The sequence below is a fragment of the Pseudopodoces humilis genome, chromosome 7 (genome assembly GCF_049639895.1).
Source record: "Pseudopodoces humilis isolate 2021_Gansu_Grassland_sample_001 chromosome 7, ASM4963989v1, whole genome shotgun sequence".
NCBI classification, from domain to species: domain Eukaryota; kingdom Metazoa; phylum Chordata; class Aves; order Passeriformes; family Paridae; genus Pseudopodoces; species Pseudopodoces humilis.
In genome coordinates this window covers 47,485,200-47,500,926 of record NC_142206.1, presented here as the reverse complement: position 1 = coordinate 47,500,926, position 15,727 = coordinate 47,485,200, and positions in this window count along the sequence as shown.

Below are 15,727 nucleotides of genomic sequence, written 5' to 3'. Positions count from 1 at the left end.
GTGTCTCTTTCTTACCATGACAATATTTAAAGCATATCCCCACCTTTCCCTCCCAAAAATAGAAAGCAATATTTCAAGGTTTAATGCTTTTCTCAGTTTGATAGACTTCAAAGCCATAACTCCCATCTCCTTGAGAGTCTCCTGGCCACGGGAGGCCATGGGTACCCCATCCTCACTTTTCCCTGAACTGTCCCCAATGCAATTAGAGCCTGAATAAATGAGTGCAAAGGAACTCTCAGTCTGCTTTTTAGGACACTTGGATGGGAGAAATGAGCTTGGCCTTCTACATTCTGTGAACATGACTGTGGGTGCTTTAAAACTGTGGCAGAGGCTGGGCACGATCTTCTGAACCAGATTCCTGAGAGTGCTGGGTTTGGATTTTACCACTTCAGAAAAAGGTGCCAGTCTCAGTGGCCTAAATCAGGAGTAGGAACTCAAGCAAACAGAAGCCACCTCCAACACGCCAAAAAATAAACGTTTCACTTTGCATGGTATAGCACCAGGTTTGACCATGAGTTACATTTCTTGGCAGGAATACTACCACAGAGGTTATTTGACAGAGGTTAAGCTGATTTCACACTTTCATTTGTTTCATTTGTTTCATTTAATTTGTTTTGCTGTTTTGCTACATGGTAGAATTAAAGGGGGACAAAAGAAAACATATGAATGTGTGTATATATGGGTAAAATGTGGAAGATCAAACCATGACACAATCTGAGTCCAAAAATATCTTGAGACACCTGAGAACTGATGGCATGTAAGTGGTGGGTGGGGTGGAGAGGCAGAAGACAAGAAGAGGTGGCTTGAGCTGCCTTTGTGTCAAGTGTGGCATTTATAGCTCTGGTTTGTCATAAATGGGCTCTCCAGAGCACCACCAGTAACCTGGAACCTGGGATGTGGAGTGAATATGAGTAGGAACGGGGCTGCTGCACAAATTCAAAGAAGCTCCTGCAGAGAGAGAAAGACTCCATCTATGACATGTGTATCAGAAAGGGAGCAGGAGCTGGATTTTAGAAGTGAGAACAAGGAGATGAGGTAGAGGGGTCTGCTGCTCTTTAACACACAGTGACAGGTATGAGCACAGGTGAACAGAATTCCAGGGAATATCACTGTGGGAAGAAGCACTGGTTAGACAAGATTCCTACAGATCCTAAAATGCCTCAAAGTCACTGGCTGACCTACAAAAAGGAAGCTTATTTTATCTGATCATATGACCAGGAACCCAAGACCTGAGCCTGATTTTGTGCTGCAGACTGCTGGTTCACACCACCCTCTGGGAACTTTGTTTCTGATCACGAGGAGGCTCTCACCTTCCTGTTTGGTTTCTAATGCTTTTTCAGCCTTCAGCTGCCTTACTGTGGAAGCAAGGCATGACTGTGGAGGCAGCAAGAGCAATTTTAGCATGTGAGTACAACAAACCCACTTTCCCCTGGGACCCACAAACTGGCTCCTGAGCACATCACCAGGATCCTGTGAGAGCTGCAGTGACTTCTGGGCAGAGGCACACCAGCAGTTCCCTTGGGTGAGGAGCAGGTGTGGAGAGGCTGCCATCAGCTCTGGGCACACAATCTCTCCAGGCTTTTCTCACCAAGATTTTGAAGCCATTTGGTAGAGAATTCACAAAATTCACATTTGACTGGGGTTTCTAACTTTCCATAGCATTCATAGCTAAAGATCTGAGAAAAGTCCCTCTGGTTTAAAACACTCCAACTAAAACTAACAATGCTTCTCATTAGAAAATCTGCATGAATTCTCTTATCAAGAGCCTGTGCCTCTGGTCACAAATTGGGATGCACTTCTTGGGGAAAAAGCAGAGAGCTGGGCAGGTGTGTCAGCAACCTTTCTGAGGCAGACATGTGAGAGCTGCACCAAAAACTTTTGTTCATCCAAATTAATGTTGAAACAGCTGCTGAAACTTGCATCCCAATCACTCCCTTTGTAGCAAAGTTTAAACATTAAGAGCACATTAAGAGCTTTGAGGCTCCATGGCTCAGGTGCTGTTGATATAGGCTCATTTATTTATTACACCAGTAATAAATACAGCCTAGTAACTTCATTTTTGCTTTGCTTCTAATAAAGTACTCAGGGCAGGATCTTCTCAATATACATCTACCCTCATTACTTTTTTATTGCATATACAGTAAATATCAACTAAAATAAAGGACTGTCTAATTAAATCTTTTGCTTTATGGGTACCTGTGAAATTAATCGGGGAGTGCAGAGAACTTTATTGCAAAAGCAAAGAAACTTGATTTAATCCAACTATTGCAGTTTATGAAGACTCTATTAGGGCATGTTTGCCCAAAAAGCCTTTCAAATTCAGTAGTCACTGGATACATAAAAGTCAAGCAAACACACAAAATAATTTGGACAAATTAAGGCAAAAATCACCTTGATGAGTAAGTAGTTTGATACACTTATCCCAGCCCATGTCTGATCAAACAGTATGTAGCACAACCAAAGCCTATTACAACGGGTGTTTTACACAGTGTTGCTGTGCAGCTCCTTCCCACAAACAGGAGAGCAAACATCTGCTGATGTTTCAGACAAGCTGGTGCCTGGCAGTGCTTATGTCTCCTGGCTATCATGCAAGTATAGGTGGCAGGGTTAAAGGTGGTCCAGTACTAGAATCATACTCAGGGAGACAAACTGGGTTTCTCCACATGCCTTTCAGAGGAAGAGTTAGAATAGGGCTACCTACAATTAAAGTTGTCTGACCCTGAGAAGTTTAAATGACCAGAGCTGCTCTGGGCTCATATGAAATACTGCATTGACCTCCACACTCTTATGCAAGATGTGCTGCATGTGAGGATATAGTCAGGGCTACTGCTGTGGCCTCACACCTCCCTCTGGTGCAGTGCGGCTGCTCTGAGGAGAACACTCACACTTTGTTCTTCAGCAGATGTTCTGTATCTATATCTGGCTACAGCCTTTCCTGAACCATGCTGGGTGTTGCAAGTGATATACCAGCAACACTAAGGAATAATATGTTCAAAAAAGTATATCCTAATTAACTTTTTAATACTCATTTTCCCTAGCACAAACCTCATTAGATCTCTGTGTGTGAAATATTTGTTTAGCCAGTTGTTATTATATTGCTAATCACGAAGACTGGCTTGTTGCCTGGATGCTTCACCCAAGCCACAATATCACAACTACAAATACAGAACTATAAAACAAATCACTCCTTAATCTTCAGGATTATGTTGCTGTGCTGATCCCTGCACTGCAGGTAACTGTATTTTTTGAGCAACACAAAATGAGCTCTTGCTACACATGATGTGCAATGAGAGATTCAGGTCATATTTTAAATTTATTATTCTGAATTTGTCCTTTCTAATTTCTCTAAAGCCTCTATGTCTCTGGGGCATTTTCTTAAATGGAAAAATTTCTTGCACATCAGTGATGTAATACAACAGTCCTTAGGCCCTTGCACTTCCACACAACAGGGCAGGCTGCACAAGCTCCCTGAAATGAAGAGTTTGTATCCCAGTCCTTGTCTCATGGCTGAGGGAACGCAAGGTTTCCATCCATACAGGGCCTCTGGTGATCCTATTTCTACATCCAAATCCACCAATTTGTAGCCACTCTGTTGGCAAAATATGAGTGGCATTTTAAAAAGTGGCTAAACAAGGGGAACCTCAAACTTCTGGGCTGTAACTATGCCTTCCTCTCAGAGATGCCTTTGGAGGATAAAATCCCTTATCATCCTGCTCCTGCTGCCCCAGGGACAGGACATTAAATCGCCAATTTTAAGATTGCACTGCAGGGTCCTTTACACACTTTCTCTTTTGTTACTAGCTTCAATATTTCTGGACAAAGTTTTTTCAGCAGTGTGTTTTCCCTCAATGATGTTGTCCAGCTTCCACAGCTGGAATGACTGAAACACCACAAGGGACAAAGAGGTGTTAATGCACTGTTTAATATCTTTTAGACATACACAGTACTTGGTTCTTCAGAGGCTGATCCAGGCCTGATCTCAATGAAGAGAAGACTGCACTGTCCATCCAACTCATGAAGTCCATGTTGTCCCTGCCATTCCACTCACAGATGTGTGAAGCCATTGGCCCCAATGGACTTGTTTACCACCCTTATAGCAGTTACTCCATAATTAAGTGGACAGTGATGACCTTCATCTACCCCCTGGGTATTTTCCACAAATACCCACTTCAATGTTCAAGTAAGATAAGATCACTGCCAGGGATGCTGTTTAGGAAGAGCTGGCTAAGGGATAATACAGACACTAATGGCTAGCAATCTTCGAATCAGAGCATGTTGCTCTAGAAAACAGCTTTTTTAGACCAATGCTGAGGGCACATTTCCTAGTGTGACTTTGGATGGAGTCTGATATGGAGGAGCTTTATGGCACAAATAAAAACAAGTCACACTCTGGATAGGGAAGGGCAGTGGCCAGTCTTTGGGATGGGGGAAGGTAAATTTTTAAGTAGTGTTGTCTCTCTGACTCCACAATGCTTTGGAAGAGCAGAAAACACCTTGTTAACCCACTCTGAGAGTATGAGCCAGATGTGCACAAAACACACACAGGGTTTCTCTGGGCAGTCCAGCACATCCACACTTTGACCAGATTTGAGGAGTGAAGTGTCCCAGCTCTGTAAGAGTCTGACTTGGCTCCTGCTCCCTCTGTGAGAGGTGAGGGGAGAAGTTGCCCAGAGGCCCAGACTCTACACCCCTGGATGTCCTTCCAGGGTTCCTTAATGTGACAAAGGCTGGGTATCCATTTGGGCAAGACCAAGCTCACTCAGGAAGGGTCAGTGAGGCTCACGTGCTAAGAAAAGAAGGACAAGTAATTTGATAAATTTAAAATAGAACTGCATGGAAGAATAGAAAAGAAGTCATAATGGTTTTTTCTCAGCAGCTGACAATGGAATTCTCAAAGTGTTAAACAAATGATACCTCCAGAAAGACAGCTGTAGTTTGCAAATACAAACTGACTCTTGGACAGAGGGTCTAAGCTTCCCCATGTAACCAATGGCAAATAATAACCTCTCCTAAGCACCTCTCCTGACTCAGCTACCAATTTACTCTATGAGACTGGATGAGCAATTTAATTTCCCTTTATTTTTGTGTATATCTAAGACCCTATTGAGCCTATGAATAAATGGATATCTTGATATACGGACATATATCCCCTATGTGCCCATTTAATACAGTTTAATATTTGAATTTTTAATGTAATAGGATTCAGTCCATCATAATGAATAAAACACAGGGCCGTATCAGTGCTCAGTGTCCCTGCAGAACAAAGGTGCCCTAATGCTTAATTCATGTTTTCAGAATAAACTGAAGACCAAGGCTTAAAGACACCAAATGCTGAATACTTTATTGAAAGTTTTATGTGAAGGGGCTTTGCTGGTGGCCCAGCATCCCTTTGCATGGCTTCCCCCTGCCTGGTGGAGGGGAGGGGGATCTGCTTCTGAGCCTCTGTGAGAGCTAAGAGCAGCACTGTCAGCAGCTGAGAGTCTGGAGAGAGGCAGAAAGTGGATGATCCACTGTGTCCAGAGTTCCCTCCTGCACTGCAAAGAGCCTTGTCAGCACAGGCACACCAGTGGCTGACCCCACCCGCGGCTGACGGAAACACAGCAAAACCCTCCTGGTGAAGCTCGGCTGCACAGAATTAGCTGTGGCCCTGGAATGATGTTTAGAAGGAAACAGCAAATGGGAGTGTGCTTAATTAAAGTTGACAGTCATAATGGTACTGCCTGTAACGCTGCCTGTAATAGTATCAGGAGATTATCAGTTAGGAGCCAGCGCTACAGCCTGGGTGACGACCCTGCCAAGGTGTGACCCTTACACCAGCCCCATCTGGCCAGACCTCGATATCTGCTTTTTAATGCTGAACATCTCATGTTTATAGGGAAGAGAAAACAGCTTTTTCCCTCCTCATCTCCATTTCCAGCTGCTCGCTGTACCATGCAAACACTGATTATTGAGAAATCCGGGTTAGGGTTTATCTAATTGATCGCTAATACAATACCAAGTAAATGAACAAAGGAAAGGGCTTAGGAGGAAGAAAATGCAAAATGTCTTTTCCTCTTCTGATTAATGAGTTGAGTATTTTTATATTTACTTACTTAAACTATATCCAGGTTAAAAAAATGGGGTAGTTTGGGACACCAGGAGGAAACTCAAATATACCAGCTGGTGTAGGATAGTGAGGGATCTTAGTGAGAAGATACAGGGCATTAATTATCAATTTTATCTCTGCCAGTTTCTGCTGGTTCAATGTACTTCCCACATTTAATGCCTTCTGCAGACTGGAAGACTGTGCTGGAGGCATGTAATTCAGCTTACATCTGCAGTCTCCCTGCTTCAACCACAAAGCTTCTGCAATATGGACTGGTTTTTAAATCAGTCTGCACACTCATTTGCAGCAGACCTTCCTTCCCTTTGCACACTCTGCACTGATAAATGGATGCTATACCTGCCCAATGAGTCTTTCCCATATGTAAGTGAACCCTCTCCCCATACTCACTGTGCATCAGAGCACAATACGCTGAAGGCAAAACAACTGTAGAAAATGGGAGAAATCCCAGTGCTTAAGAAAGTCTGTCTTTGAGACATCACTTCAAGGCCTCAGCTGTTGCACACTGTAGTTTCCTCCTGAGGTTGGCACTCACTGATGGATCTTGATCCATAACTTGCTTCCAAGCAACCAGTGACATGTGTCCAACACCAATCTTCTGGCTTGGCAGAAAACTGAAATGCAACCACAGCTTTTACAGAAGGTGAGAGCAGCTCTCCTTTAATTTATTTTGTCTCTACTCCTTTTTCTCAAAAAGCTCCAGGATCTTAATTACAGCAAAACTCCCCAGTGGAATGAGAGTGCTCTGATTGAGTAGGGTAATGAGGTGCATGAATTAACAGAGAAATTAACTCATGCCTCCAGTCAATACTTTGATATTTCATCTACTGAAGTAAGTACATTTTAACATTAATCCCAGGAGAATTTGGTAAATGTGTGTACGCTGCAGTCAAAGGCTCCAAACAGATGGGTTTAAACCCAGTCTAAGGAATGTGGGAATTCAAGTGAGAAAGGAAGTCAAGAGATTCTCAAAAAAAGAGATTCATAGCTTTCAAGATGGGTTTGGCACTTCTTTGGAAATGTGACATAGTTCCTGTAAATGCAGAAGTTTTGGGGGGTTTTGTGACATTCAGGACTCCCAAATCAAATTGCTAACATGGTAGAAAACAGCATTAGAATAAGCTTCTTCCTGCCACAGAAGATAAATTATGTATTTGGCCATGAACTCATTCATACAAGAAAGGCAGAAAAAAAGTCCATGCTGGTGGAGATATTAGCAGGATATATGTCTGTATTGACAATAATATTTTAAAATAATCTAAAGAGTTTTAGCAGGACTATGGGATTCAAGAGATCCTTAAAGCTCACATCCCTCTTTTACATCCTCATCCAGATATAAGAAATGCAGCTGCCTCTGACTTTGCTAAAGGGTTCAGAAGGACAGGCTGTTCATACCGCACACTGCTGGGTAGTTTCAAGAGTGCAGTAGCTGCTGACAACACCTAAAATTCTGTAATTGAGATCATTTCTCAGCTCTCATCTCTGGGGACATGCCTTAACCCATTCCACCTCCCCCTCCTGAGGCATTAAGGAGGCAAACCCCAGAGCTCAATGTAGAAAGGAGCTTTGGTTCTCACAGAAGAAAAGCAAGGTCAAGCAGGAGACCTTTAGAGGATCAGACAGGAAAGGGAGCTCCTGGGCAGAGAAATTGTAAGAAAGGGATTGGGAACTGTCAGTGAGAAATCTCTGTTCTTTGGTTTGGACTCACTGGTGCTGTGGGGAGAAGGCCACTGGATATACTGGCAAAGCAGAGGGATATGCCAGAGAAATGCCAAATTCCATTTCAGTTTCTCCCCTAAAAGAAACAGCAAGAAATTTAGAAAGCCATTTTTCTGAACTTTCTGAATCATTACATTATTTAAATGCAAGAGCAGAACATCATCAATGTGTTGGTACTACGCTTATTTTCAACAGGTAAGGAACCTGGTGCAGAGAAGCTTATATAGCATAACCACGCTTTTTAAAAACCAGCTTAAATTCTGGATGCCTCCATTTGAGGACCCTGTGGCCAGGACTTGTGATACCTGATGCTAAGTGGCGACAGCCACCAGTCTAGAGAAGATGAGCAGGAACCTCCATGGTGCAGTAATGCTGATAGTTGTTCACTTTACTTGGACTCCACAAATTAGAAAATTATCTATTTTCCCTATCAGCATGGGCAATGAGCCTCCCAGCATTTATCTTAGACACATTCCCTGAGAGTTATAATTATTTTAGAGTGCTTTTCCTATGAGAACTCCAGCAGCTCAGAAGTGAAAAGTTTAATATAGCTTAAAACACTCTGGGAAGGGTGAGTCACAGTACCTACTGCTCATTCACTTTCAGACCTCTGACCTTCTAGTGGTAATGCCAGCACATTAGCCAGAGTGTGATTCCCAAGGCCTGACTGAACTCTTGTGCAATGCAGACGTGTCAAGGTCCACATTTTTATCCACCCCTTCAGCTGTGTTAATTTGGTGAGGTGACTTTGCTGGGTGAGGGTGGGACCTGATACATGGCAGACCTTGAGTATTGGTTAATGTGGGAAATTTGAATGTTTCAGACAAGCTGCCAATCACACAGGTCCCTTCAAAGCCATGGCAGGGTCACTGCCCTCTGCCCTGGATGTGGCTGAGCAACTCTCAGTAAGTTACTAATGAGCTCATGCTTAAGGCGGCAAGTTTTATTCTTTGCTTCAGCATTCCAGGTCCGACTTCTTAAGGTCAGAAGTGGGTCACCAGCTATACCATGCAATGCATTATTTTATGGTCCCCTGAGAGCACAGCCTGATGGCTCTACCCTTCATCCACACCCTTCTGCCTCCTCCGATCCGGCACGGTAGAGCAGTTCCCTGAGGTCTGCTACAAGCAAGTACTTAATGGGATATGTGCTGTGGGGGATGGGACAGCATGGTGACTCCTGACACCTGCCAGGGCATGGCAAACTGGGGCAGGAGCAGGGCACTTACCACTCGTGCTGCTGGACACGTGCTGCACCTTTTCCAGAGAGGCCCCAGGGCAGCCAGTCCCAATAGCTGTGCCCAAAGTTGGCAGCTTGCTCCTGCTGGATGAGGAGTGAAGCAGCCCTGTGGGAGCCTGCCAAGAGGCTCCAAGGCTGTATCTGCCTTGCAGGCAGTGTGGGAGGCAGGAGCCTGGCAGGCAGCAGTGAGTGGCAGGCAGCCTGGGGCTCTTCAGCTCTGCACATCCACATGCCCTTGATGTGCCACCTGTGGTGGGGCCAGCTGTCCTGGTCTGGCTTGCAAAGGGACAATGGTGCAAACACGGAAGGCAGAGTGAGGGCACAGACTCCTGCTCTGAGGTCGGGAGTTGTTCCTTTCTGCCTGTTGGCTTTGAGGAGGAGGAAAAAGAAGACTGTCAGCCTGAGTGCATGCCTTGGCCCTGGAGCCTATAACTTTTCCAGAGCTGGTGCAGTGGTAAAGTGGCAAATTGCTGGTGCCAGGCCCAGCTGTGAGCTGCCATGTGCACAGGTTGTTGCCCTGAAAACTCAGTTTTCTGAGCTTGCTGACATAGTTTTCTAAAGACTTTCCCAAGACAGTAACTGTAAACATAGATATGTGTACATTCTTTCTGTTACACGTCTTGTGATGGACATCTCTCACGGTCAGTGAGGTTGGGAAGGTGTTATCCTGACCATCCAATCCCTGGCCGTGGTCAGAAACCTATAAATTCTGAGAGAAGAAATAAAGTTCTCTCTTCCTTTCACCACACCTCGAGCTGTGTCCATGTGACCTATTTCATCTCCAGCAGCAACATAGGTGACCATGTGGCACAAGCCACCACACCCACAGCTCACCCACTGCTCCACCTTTTTGACAAACCAGTAGGCTAGATGACAACAAAGCAGGAATTGCTCTAGTTTGGATGGACTTAAAGACTTGAACTTCTCCCAGCTTTAGGCCAGATATGAAAGAGGAGTAGGTCACAGAGGGAAGCTGCCCTCACAACTGATTCCAAAATGTTCCCAGACTGGCATGCATCCATGTTACGTAGATTTTCAATCCAGACAGGCAGCTTTGTAAAAGACAGTGTCCCCTTGAGATTTCCATGCACCCACATCAGTCCTACAATGCTCCCTCATACCCTTGCAAAACCAGAAGGGTCCTGAGAAATGTGGATCTCTTCCTGCAAGACCTGGGTGTTGGACACCGTGCTGCAGCTCCATTGCAAAGCAGGATGCCTTGCCAGTGCAGGGCATTGCTTGAATGCCTGCTCTGGGGGCTTGTGTGGTACCCCCAGGTACAACCTGCCAGTGGTTCCATCACCATGAACTGCATCCAGCGGGGATTTGCTGCTGCCAGCTTCTTCCTTCACCTTGTGAAAGCACAGTGTCATCATCACATGGCCAGTAAGTGCTGCAGTACCTCCCTGAGCTGCAGGTTTCCTCTTGCTCTCCCAGATTTGTAAGGTGTCAGGTGCTTTCTCCAAACACATGGCTTGAGCCTCTAATTCTCACGTTCGGACCTGCAGTTCCCTGCTGATGTGTACCCTTCACACTGCTCCACAGCAGTGTGCTACTGGAAACACCCCTTTCCCTCACACTGTGTGCTTCCCCAAGTAACCCAAGTGCTTCCCTGTCAAATTTTTTACATTAGAAGGGTCTGAGCCCACGTTACTGTACACACTAAGGTACTGAAACTATTGGCACAGGGAGCTGTGGATGCTCAGAGCCCTGCAGAAGGCAGGGACACTCCTGTTAGTGGGTGGAAATTTGGGTCCCTGCTTTCCAATGTTTTCAGGGCTGCTTGCTGGGTCAGGAAGGAGAAGACCAGGAGTCATCCAGCCAGTATGAGCACACAGGTGGCAAATGTTGCAGGAGGTCATGGGCATGCAGCAACATATATGTGACTGCTGTTTGCTCAGAGCCACTGCTGGGAAGCCCATGCAATCCTCCTCTCACAGATGTGCCTCCTTCTTTACCTGTCCCTGCAACTGGTGACCATCACAAGATCAGCTAACAAAGAGGGTGAGTGGCTGGTATCAACTGAATAACTCCTTTCCTTTACATTTATGTGGATGCAAAGAAGAGTGTCTGGCTGCTTACACCACCACTAGTTTGGAGAGGCAGTATTCAGACTAAGGAGTATGATGTTTGGGGCTAAAGGATTCAAGGTTCAGGAATAGGTAGGACAATTAAATGTGTCTTGGAGCAGTAACTTTAAAAAAAATATGAATGTTCTCCAAACTGGCTTGGGCAAGCCATGCCTATTGAGGATAAACCACCTGCCAGTTTTAAATGGAGCACTTTTGACTTAATTTGAAACCAGAATAGAAAGTAGCAATCAGCAATAACATGTGCTTGACAGTCCTTCAGAAGGATGGTAGAAGTCAGCTTCTATGGGAAGTAGTGCTCCAGAACACCAGCTTCCACTGTCTCATCCCTCAAACAGCACAAAAGAAACCCTGATCTCTTTGCAAGTGTATAATAATTTCTTGCTAATCAAGAGGTCAGGCAAAAATATCTTTAACTGGGAAATTCTGCATGAAGGTGAAAAAATATTTATTTAAAAATAAAAAGTTATATCCACTCTCTGCCTCATTTGTACTGTTAAATCTCAGGTTCTGCAATACAGATGACAGTTAATTTTCAAGGAAAGGGAAATTATTAAAATCATGACAGGTAGGAGATGTTCCCTATTTACTTCAGTATCATGAAGGAATAAATTTGGAATAAAGTCTGGTGAACCAATTGAAGAGACAGTCCATATCCTTAAATGCCTCCAGTGTGCTGATACAAAGGTGAGAGACAGGTTTAACCAGGAATGGACTCAGCCCTCTCAAGTCCAGAGCATATGGCTGAACCTTGGCCTTTAGATTATTCTTCCTCTTTAAAGCCTATTGCTCAGACCCACTTGCTCCAACACTGCTGACCTGCCCCTTCCTCAAGCAGAGGAACAGGTCACACTAGGTTTGCCACCAGGCACACCACACTTTCTTGTGTAATGTAGATCAGACAGACACACCCCACTGAACCACAGAATCACAAAACCATAGAATAGTTTAGGTTGGAAGGGACTTTCAAAGGTCATCTAGTTCAACTTATTTGCAATTAGCACAGACATCTTCAACCAGATCAGGTTGCTCTGAGCTCTGTCTAACCTGACCTTGAATATTCCAGAGCTGAAGCATCTACCAGCTCTCTGGGCAGCTTGTGAAGTGCTTCACTATCCTCACTGTAAAAAAAATTTCTTTGTTATATCTAAATCTTAAATCTAGCTTCTTTCAGTTTAAACACATTCCCCCTTGTCCTGTTGCAACAGGACCTACAAAAAGTCTGTCCCCATCTTTCTTATAAGCCCTTTTAATTACTGAAGCTGCAACAAGGTCTCCCTGCAGCCTTCTCTTTCCACGCTGAACAACTCTAACTCTCTCAATCTTTCTGCACAGGAGAGGTGTTCCACCTCTCTGATCATCTCCGTGCCCTCCTCTGGACTTGCCCCAGCAGCTCCATGCCTTCCCTGTGCTGGGGGGACAGTGCTCCAGGTGGAGTCTCATCAGAGCAAAGTGAGGGGCAGAATCCTCTCCCTCAACCTGCTGGCCCTGCTGCTTTGGATGCAGCCCAAGACACAGCTGGTTTTCTGGGCTTATAAACTTCTTTCTTCCACTCCTCCAGACTGAAAAATACAGGATCTGAAGAACCTTCAACACATTGTATGATTCTCTCCTGTGCACTAGGTAATTCCTTAACTTATTTAACTCACTATTGCTGTTATTTCTTCAGAGATTATTTGACTTCTGGATTTGTCTGTCTAAATCCTCTGTCAACAATGATCAGAGGCTGGATGAACAGAGGAATTAATTTCTGACAGTCAGTCCCTCTTTATCCTGTAATGTGATATTTTATTGGGGTTTTCAGCCCTTCAGGGGAATATTTTCAATAAGAAAAAAATGGACATTTCAGAAAGCAGTTATTCTTTCTTTGCATTTGACATATAAACATAATTTCCTCTAAAGAGCACAGGAGACATCCATGCAAGATATCTGAACTATACACAGTAAAAATGAAAACTGAACAGCTATGTTATCCCAACTTGTTTTAATGCAACACTGGTAAGTAAAAGTGTGCTGTTTTTATTAGCTTTATAAAATGATTGTAACATAGAACCATCTTTGGGATGGTGAAGGAGAATTACACTCCTTTTGCTGAGGTTGCTCTTGTTCATATCAGCATATATCTGTATAAGATGTTCCTATGTGAAAGAGAAGATCAAAAGGAGGCTCTGTAAAAGCTTTGATTTACAAGACTATTATATTTTATTATTTTATTTTCTTGCATTTTCTTATTTTTAAAAGCTGCAGCCCTCATGAAAAGCAGAGATGACCAGCCAGCTCTCTAGTCCATGCTGGGCCAGGTCACTTAGCTCACCCTGGGCAAGCAGCCAGCTCTGTACAATACAATAATTTTCTATCTCTCCTTCAGAAATTAAAATATAGAATTAATTTACCTCATCATGACATTTAAAACCTTTGAGCAGCCAGAGTGGTCATTTCTAAAACATCTCAAGTCCCACATTAAACAGTAATTTCAGCTGTTACTTAAACCTGTGTGGAAAATTAAAAGATGTGCTGAGCAAATCCTAAAGCTTTTGAAACTTGGAAGAAAACAGTTTTTCCAGTCTCCCAGCTGGTAGATCATTGCTGGATTGCAGTGCCCGCTGCAGTGGTGCAGATGGCTCTTGGCCACGAGGCACCTGGGATCTGTGCCTGGGCTTCAGCCTTTAGAAAACACACACTGAAACCCATAAAATTCCAAGGACAAAACCACTAAAAAACCCATGAGACTGGATTATGTGAGTGGTCAGGTCCCAGTGCTGCAGCTGCATGAGGTCAGGCAGTTTGTAAGTGAAAAGCAGGGTGCAGGCAGGGTCCAGCCAGGCTGCCACACCCCAGGTCCCTGGCTCTGACCCAGCACTGTCCATGGACAGAACCAAACAGTGACCCAGCAACCCATTTCAGGTTATACCTTGGCCTGCTCTGACTGAAGAGGACGTGGGAGGGACTCGTTGCATGGTCATTGGAGACATGGAATACAGGACAAATGGGTACCTAGGGATGACTTTTGCTAGAGCTGCAGGTGTGACACTCTCCTAATCTTTGCTTCCAGCCTCCAGTAACATACACCATTTTCCTCTCAGATAACTCAGTGCTCTCCCAAAATGGTTCTAATGGCAAGATAACTTTGACTATCTTACTAGTCACCATTTCCAAAGAAGCAGCCTGTGGTAAGGCACCAAACTATCAAAACCTATGGGGGATTTATCAAACAGTAGCAGTTGGTAATGCAAGCACCTAAATTTCCTGCCTGTGTCTTGACAAAGTTGCAGATTGAGTCATGCTTCCTGACATATTAATAAACAGGTTCCATGCATGGGAAAAAGGGAAGGAGTGATGTTTGTTCCTGCAGAGGAAAACCAGAGAAGCACCTTGGAGTCCACAGAATTTTCCAAGCCTGTTCCACTTTGCTTATTTAAGAGCTTTATTATTTTTTTTTAAATAAAAGCAAGTTTACAGAGATAGGAAGACAATAAAAGGCAGTGTCATTTCCTAGCTTGTTAGTGCTAGATAAAGGTGACAGTCTGAACAAAATCATCCTTGTCCTTATAATTTTCCTCATTTGATTGCTCACAAATAAACCAGTTTAATAAAGGCTCCGAGATACAAATGCCACATGGCCATATTGACAGGAGCCAGGGAAAAGAAAACACAATAATCATGTTAGTTCTATCCCTCAGATTAATTACCTAGATAAAATACACATTTACCTCATTCTAGACAGAAAAATGTAATTTACCAGCCAGTGATTTAGGCAGGCACCCAGCTATTAAAAGCCAGACCTGGCTGATCCTAACTAGGAGGAAAAGATGAGTTCCAAGCCTTGTGAAGGATGGGCCTCTCATCCCCTCTGCAACAGCAGCCGCTGTGGTGAGGCTTGTGCCTGCTCCTCCTTCAGCTCCAGACAGGAGCGGCTTTAGGACACAGTGGATCCATTTTAATCCCTCTTCAGTAAGTTTCCCTAGGACTCAGCACACCTGCATCTAAGAAAGTCCACCGCTGGGGAGGTTTTATCCCTGTCTGCACTGTCACCCAGGTCACTTCAGGTGCCGTGGAGATCACAGCTGGAGGGTGCAGCCTGGGCCCTGCACCAGCATCCTGCTGCCCCAGCTGCCCCTCAGACACCTCAACCTAAACACAAACTTGGGTCTTACCTTGAGAGAATCTGTCACAGGTTAAAAGAAACAAGATCTGACTATTCTCTGACAAACTGTAGTTCACAGGCCATAAAAAAAATTATTGAGCTAATATACGTGCTCAGGGGGGGAAACTGACAGAGCCAAACCCTAACCTCAGCTCAGCTGAAATTGCATTACAGCAGATTTCTTTCCTAGTACCACTGTATTAGTCACTGAAATCAAGGCAACACTTGCCAGAACTTTCCATGGTCAAGCACTGAAAAATAATTTTCATAAACATAAGCCCTTATTACAGGAATACCCCAACTTGGACTTAAGCCAGTAAGGCCAAAATCTTGGAAGAATTCCTATTTAGGCACTCAGAAATATCTAGAATATTTAGGTCTTGAAATATCTGAAGTACTAAGTAAAGAGCAGCCTTCCTGAGGGAGGACATG